Source organism: Rattus norvegicus, chromosome 5 (assembly GCF_021556685.1).
Source record: "Rattus norvegicus strain SHRSP/BbbUtx chromosome 5, alternate assembly SHRSP_T2T, whole genome shotgun sequence".
In the NCBI taxonomy this organism is placed as follows: Eukaryota; Metazoa; Chordata; class Mammalia; order Rodentia; family Muridae; genus Rattus; species Rattus norvegicus.
This window is the reverse complement of record NC_141538.1, coordinates 158273076-158280000: the sequence shown is the minus strand read 5'-3', so window position 1 is coordinate 158280000 and position 6925 is coordinate 158273076. Positions and strand designations below refer to the sequence as shown.

At 51.6% G+C, this 6925-nt stretch overlaps 1 long non-coding RNA gene across 1 annotated transcript in view; it reads right to left on the bottom strand.

The window, feature by feature from the left end:
- Positions 1-6684, bottom strand: part of LOC148006128 (uncharacterized) — a 31398-nt gene extending 24714 nt beyond the window's left edge. The window contains exon 1 of the long non-coding RNA XR_015621281.1: positions 6376-6684. This is a non-coding gene — a long non-coding RNA (uncharacterized LOC148006128). The remainder of the gene's footprint in view (positions 1-6375) is intronic.
- Between the last annotated feature and the right edge of the window lie 241 nt (positions 6685-6925).

Here is a 6925-nt window from a genome sequence, read left to right as displayed (position 1 = left end):
GCTCCTGTTTGTAGAGGAGAGAAAAGCCCAATGAATTTGTTATTTTCTCCATTGCGGTCATAAAACCCCTGCTGAAAGCAAATAAAGGAGGAAGGATTTCCTTGGCTCACAGTTCTAGGGCACACAGTCCATCACAGTGGGGAAGGAGTGTCTGCAGGAGTGTGAGGGGGCTACTCCAGTGGCATCCACAGTCAGGAGGCAGAGAGAGAGAGAGAGAGAGAGAGAGAGAGAGACAGACAGACAGACAGACAGACAGACAGACAGACAGACACAGAGACACAGAGACAGAGCACAAGCGCTGGTTCTTAGCTCTTTTCCTTTTTATTCCGTTCAGGATCCCATCAGAGAGTACTCCCCACATATCTTGGAAAGCATGGAGGATATATTTTCATCTCAATTAATCGAGTATAGAAAATTCCTCCCAAAATGTTCAGCGGTATGTTTTCATGGTGACTCTAGATCCTGCTACATGGACAATCGTCGTTCACCATCATACTCAGAGTTGCCAAGGAGCCAGCCTGTGTCACACAGCTAATCCAAGACTGAGATTGAAGCAGAACAGTCTATGCTTAGTCCTCATGCCCTGCTAGCTCAGAGGGACACCTCTCCATCCCCCAGGACTGCCTCGCCCACCCATCCCCTACTCCTTCCCATCCTTGAAGCAGTTAATGTGGGTCTTCTATGCCCAACTTCCCAAGCTCCCCCGCACTGGAATTGACCACAGAGCGATTATTAGCATCATTAATTAATTGTAGTGCTGAGCATGCAGCCCTCTTTCTGGGGTCCCTGCGGACCCCAAAAACACATTCTGTGCAGAATCAGCTTTCCCACCTCCAACTCACATCTATATGTGTCTCAGCACCAAAGGCCTGACACACTGGTAGCGTGGATTAAATTAACTCATTAATTCAATCAGCCTGGAGGGGGGATGCCACGCATCACCAGAGGCCCTAAAATTAACCTGGTCCATCATGCCCTCCGATTTCAGCTTCAGCAGCACTTCCGAAGACTTCCTGGCATCTGGAACAGGCCAGGAAAAGGTTCTGAGAGTCTTAGGAGGGGAAAAAAAATCACAAGTTTCCCTCTGGAAAAGGAGAAAGGCCACGTGCGCGCGCACTGAGGCCTTAAGCACAGTTTGCTGCTCCCGGAACACTCCCTTAAAAATGTTTACTGTGTGAGGACCATAATGTGGTGATGGAGGTCAGAGGTCAACATGCAGGAATAAGATCTCTCCTACCGGGCTGGGGATTTAGCTCAGTGGTAGAGCGCTTACCTAGGAAGCGCAAGGCCCTGGGTTCGGTCCCCAGCTCCGAAAAAAAAAAAAAAAAGATCTCTCCTACCAAGTTCTGGGGATCGAACACGGATTGCAGGCCAGGGCGCATGCGTGCCTTTATCCACCGAGCCGTCTGTGACCCAGCTGCTTTAACAATCTTCTGTGAGAGATCTCTCTATAAAAAGCCATTTGTCTCTACTTGTCCAGCTTCACAGCAAGGATTCCTAATTGGGTTAGAATTCTTGACTCTCAGCTGGAGAGAAGGCCCTCTTCCTCCCTAGGGCTCCTTATCCCCTCCCTGTCTTTGGCTCCTGCCTCTGGTCCCTCCTTGGTTCAATAATGGAACCCCTGGGGATCAAAGGAGCCTCTGCTTCTTTTTCTGCCTCCTCCATCCACGTTCTCTGTGACCTTGGGAAAAACCACCTCCCCTCTCCGGGCATGGTGGCCACTGCTAATAGAACCTTAACGTCTGCGAATGCTTTTAACTTTATCAAAACGGACTCCGTGCGCTCTCTGAGAGACGTCGGAGACCAGCTTTATCAAGGCGCCGATTTGACAAGGGAAACAGCAGAGAATCCAAATCGCCCAGAGCTCCTTGGAAGTGATCTCCAGAGAGGGCTCTCACGGGGCGACCCCTCATAACAAGCCCTGGGATTCTCCCCACAACAAAGCGCGTCCCTGGATACGGCCCACGCTAGTGTTTCAAATGACGTTGGCACCGCGCAGTCCCAGTGTGACCTAAGGACGGGAAGAGCTTCCTTTATCTTCCTTTTTATTTTTTAAAAAAGCCACCACTCTGAACATTTCAAAGATTCCCAAAGAACTCTCCCAATTTAATTTTTAAAAATAAAACAAAAGATTGCCTCCTCTTACGTGGCTTCATGGGTAAAAAAAAAACAAAACTGGGCCATCCTCCAGGCCTGTGACAGCTACTCACTTACCTGTGAAGTGGGGAACACATAGCCCTACACTACCAGGCTGCCCTTTAGGAGAAGAGAGGAGGAGAAAGACCCTGCTACCTTTCTGGACCTCCTACTAGCCTAAGACAGATCTCCTGTTCTCATGCTGGAAAATTCCACCTCACACCCACCTTGTAGGAACAAGTCCATTTTACAGGTGGGTCAATTGAGGCTCAGCAAGACAGAAAGGTGATCACCTAGGCCTGCCTGCCAGATGTTCGTGCGTGCGTGCGTGCGTGCGTGCATGCGTGCGTGCGTGTGTGCGTGTGTGAAGGAGGTAACCTTGCATACCTGAGGACTAGAGTTCAATCGCCTGAACCCACAGTGAGAGGAACAGGCTCCTGAGAGATGCCCCCTGTGCTCTGCATGATGGGGAAATGTATTTTAATATTTTCCATCCCACCTCCTGCAGGTGCCTGCATCTCATCCTGGTCAAATGAGCCAGCTCAAGCCCTGTGGGAGGAACCAATGGGGGAGCGCAGAGTAAGCTGGTGTCTCATTGGTCAAAACTGCCCCCACAGCCTTGGAAAGACCAAAGGGTGCTGCGAACAACTGCAGTTGGTCTCCCCCACCCCCACCCCCAACCCCAGCAGTCCATCTCAGAGTCCTGAGAGGATTGGTAAGCCGCTTTCCACAGCTGGGAGTCGCTGAGCAGGTACTCATCTGTCCAGGATTTTTCTCTCTTCCCTGGTACTCTCCTCACTACCTCAGAGCACATTCAGAATATTCTCAAGCTCTCCGGAGTTTCTCAGATCAACTTTGAAAAACTGGGCGGGGAGGGGGGCGGGGCAGAGACGGAGCCCAAGGTGGGAATCCCCAGCATGAACTGGATTCTGCCCTGTCGGCCCCTGGGAGGGGCAGGGAAGAGTGAACAGGGCGCTGGAGAGCTACTGAGGACTGTCTTCGGAGAACTCCAGCTACTCTGAGCCTACAGGGCAGAGTTTAGCCAGGCTTCTCTTAGGAACCTGACTGCCCACCCGACAGATCAAATCACACAACAACGTCTCTGAGTTAGGGAAGAGCCTTCACTCACCCTCAGTTTCCCCAGACCTATCCAGATGCCCAGGGCTGTACTCACAACTCGTTAGCCCCACATTGCTTCCTCCCTGCCCCCCTTTCCCCCAGTTCTATTTTTACTACTTATGCAAATCTCCCATCAGGCCTAAGCAAAGCATGCAGGAAGTGGGCCAGTGCACAGGATAGGATAAGCACGACAGATTGCAGCCATGTACTCCTGTAAACACGGTCTAATTGCTTTTTCCGAGGGGAAAGTGGTGGGAGCCGGCTCAGAAAGAACACATTACCAGTCAGCTGTGTCAGGCCAAGGAGGTGGGGCAGGGCTGGAAAGGGGTAATGGGACAAGAGGGGTGACCCTGGTGACAGACAGGACCTGTCCTTTGCATCAAGGGCACATTGCAAAAGGATCGAAAGGTGGTGCTGAGAGTTGGTTGACCAGTTGTCTCGTGCATCTTTACTTGCACCAACATTGCACTGGGCTGTGGCTCAATTGGTAACGTGTTCACCTAACATGCACAAAGTCCTGGGTTCAATCCCCAGTACAGCATAAACCAGGGATGGTGGTTCAGGTCTGTCAGTCTAGGGAGGTAGAGGTAAAGGGAACAGGAATTCGAGGTCATTTACTCAGCTACAATGTCAACAGCCCCCATTTACCCTGTTCTGATTCAGAGTGCTGAAGGCGGAGGCAAGAGTAATTGTTTGCCCAGATCCTGTGGGGCCAGAGTTAACAAACCCTTATATGGTAAGATCCAACTCCATAGAAACTACTCAGTAAGGCTCAGATTAAGACCTAGGCCTGTCTGATGCCAATGACCGTCCATGCCTTTGAACTGAAGAACACGAATAAGCTACAGGGTTCCCGAGTACTATTGCACGCGCCTAAGTCACAACAGATTCAAGTGCTCATTAAGCTCCTATTACATGCCGGGCTCTGGGCTAGGGATAAGACAGAGTTGGTGCTCATTAGAAGCCCATGATCTAAAAAGACAAGGGGACAGGAACTTTCTGTGGCTGAGGAAGCGGAAGAGAGAACAGAGGAACGGGAGGGAGCAAGTGCCTCACTGCAGCCAGGGCCCTGAGGAACTGGGGCGCATAGGTCTGTCTCGAATGATAGGTGACTGGGGTGAGGAACTGGTTCATCAGCCACCACCCCCACAAGCCACCCTAAAGCCTGGACCGTGTCCACACCACCAGCTTCCTCAGCTCCAATGCACCCCGAGGTAGAAAGAGAGGCTATGGAGCTCAGAGCACATGCAGGCCCTGTTCAGTGCTCTGTCTTGTCTGCCCATTTCTTCAAATCTTGCCACTTATCCTCATTAGTGTAGAGGCTGAGGGGACTTTGGGGCCAATCCTACTTCTGCGAGTTCTGAGTAATCCAGGATGAGGCTCACCGGCAGGGGCAGGGGCGGGCTGCATCTCTAGAATGACCAGTCCGTGTAGACAGAAGATATGAAGATATGAGGGAGGAGTCCCTGATCTCAGCCTCTGTAAGGGATCTAAGACGGCACTGCACCAACCCCCAGCGCTCCAGGGGTGTTCATCTAAACATGATTAAACAACCATTAGGGCTCTGCGGTTGGGAAATGCAGATTTACAGACTTGCAGACCTCCATTTAAATGCAAATGTCGCTTGCATGCTGGAACTAGACGCCTCTCTCCGCATTAAAGGCATCACCTTCCTTTGCCCCTGTATCATCGCTCCCGAGATGCTCAATCACCTTGAGCCCAAGCGAATCCCAGAAGACTGGGACACCTCATCCTTCCCACCCACTTCCCCTGCCAGAGCCAGGAGCAGGCAGGGTCAGGACCTCAAATGGAAGGTGAATGTCCCTGTCTCTCCTTGTCCATGGGCACCCTGCCTGGGTTAACCTCTGGCACACATTAGCAGGTCCCTTAAGGGACTTCCGTGAGTTGTCGCCCAGAAAATAGTCACTGATCAGAGCAGAGAACCCACCAGCAAAGGCCGGCAAAGAACACAGTAGGCCTTGTTGGCCACACACTGTGTGTCAGACACACAAGTATGTTCTTCCTCCTCCCTAGATTTTACAAGACAGGTTTTAGAGTCATCCCACACATTTGCTGATTTTTTTTTCCTTTTAATTCAGTGCTAGGGGTCCGGATGGAAGCCAGGGCCTCACACTCACTAGGCGGACGCTCCACCACTGAGCTGCATGCCCGTCTTTAAGAAAGAACTCAGAACCGGAAAGGGGAGAGCCAACAGAATCCATTCAGGAGGATCAAGCCCTGGGTCTGAACTTGAACCCAAGTCTACCTGGCTCCCCAAACCACTCAGTTATCTTTCTGGGCTCTGCTCCTAAGCTCCTGTGTGGCCTTTGTGAACAACTTGCCCTCTCTGATCCTCTGATACCGGATCTAAAATGGAGGTACTAGTGAAGAGCAAAGGGGAGCAGTAAGTAGGAGGAGCGCGCTGAGGAGGCGGCCACACCACGCAGGAGAGTGACTGTGCCTAAGTACCTTGAGAACTTGGGTGCTGCGCATAGTCAGTCCACACGATCTCGTCTCCTCCTCTAGGCATCCTTGCCAAGCTGGCTTTAAAAAATGCTACATGTGTTCCATGAGGCAGCCATGAAGGGGGAGGGAGCCAGGCTGAAGGTCACATAAGGCCACCCGTGTCCCCGAAGAAGCATACCCAAGGCTGCAGACAGTGGCCAGGTTCCTCACACCCCATCCCCCAGCCCGTTGCTTTCTCTGACCCTGACCTTACTGTCCAGGTGCCCAGGTGAGTCATGTCTCGGGATTTTCAGAGCATCTCCTATGCGCCCATGGCTGGCCCAGACATTAGACAGAGGTAGGAACAGTGTTAGCCAAGGCTATGCCCTTCCATACAACACCTCCATTTCTGTTGGATGGTGACAATTCTCAAAACAAATTTGGTTTTACAAACTGACGTAACGTCTCTAGATTGCAGTTTCCCCCCACCCTATGGAACCCCCAGCAATGGCCAAGGAAAAGGGATATTTTTCCATCCCCAGACATTGGTTGCCCCTAGCAACATCATCCAACTGCAGGCCAAAAAGAAAACTTGACTATTTTCATCCTTTCTGCCCCTAAGTACCCCAGCATGTATACAGAAGTGGACCCTGATGCTCATAACAGAGACCCTACCCGATGTAGCTCTTTCTTTCAATGGCCGTCAGTCACTTCGTCCCCTGTGTGTTCTTCCTTCCAGCTGACCTAAATGGGAAGTAGGTTGCTAGCAGGTTTTTTTGGCAAGCTGAGATAAGGTCCCAGGAATCAGGCTGTACACTTGTTCAGGCACAGAATCAGGCCAATGAGTGAAATTCAGAGCCAACCATAGAGACCTAGAGAGCCATGAATGGGATCTGCTGAGGAGAAGCCTTCCTTCCACAGACTAAGCTGGCTCAGATGAGCCTGGACTCCATCCAGCTCCCAGCAGCCTTTCTCTCTGGTCTCCTGGACACTTGCTCAGGGCTTGAAGGCAGGGAATTGGGCCCCAGTGTCCTCTGGCACCAGGACCGCTTGCACCCTGACACAGGCCTGCCCTGTTGAGCTTCCCAGCAATGCCAATGAGGAGAGAGGTCAATGGCTCCTGCTGTTTACCAGGTCCTTTCCACTCCTCCCCAGCTCACTCTGCCCCTGACCTATTCACCTCTGACCTTTGACCTCAGTGATGGAACCTCAAGCATAAGAGAAG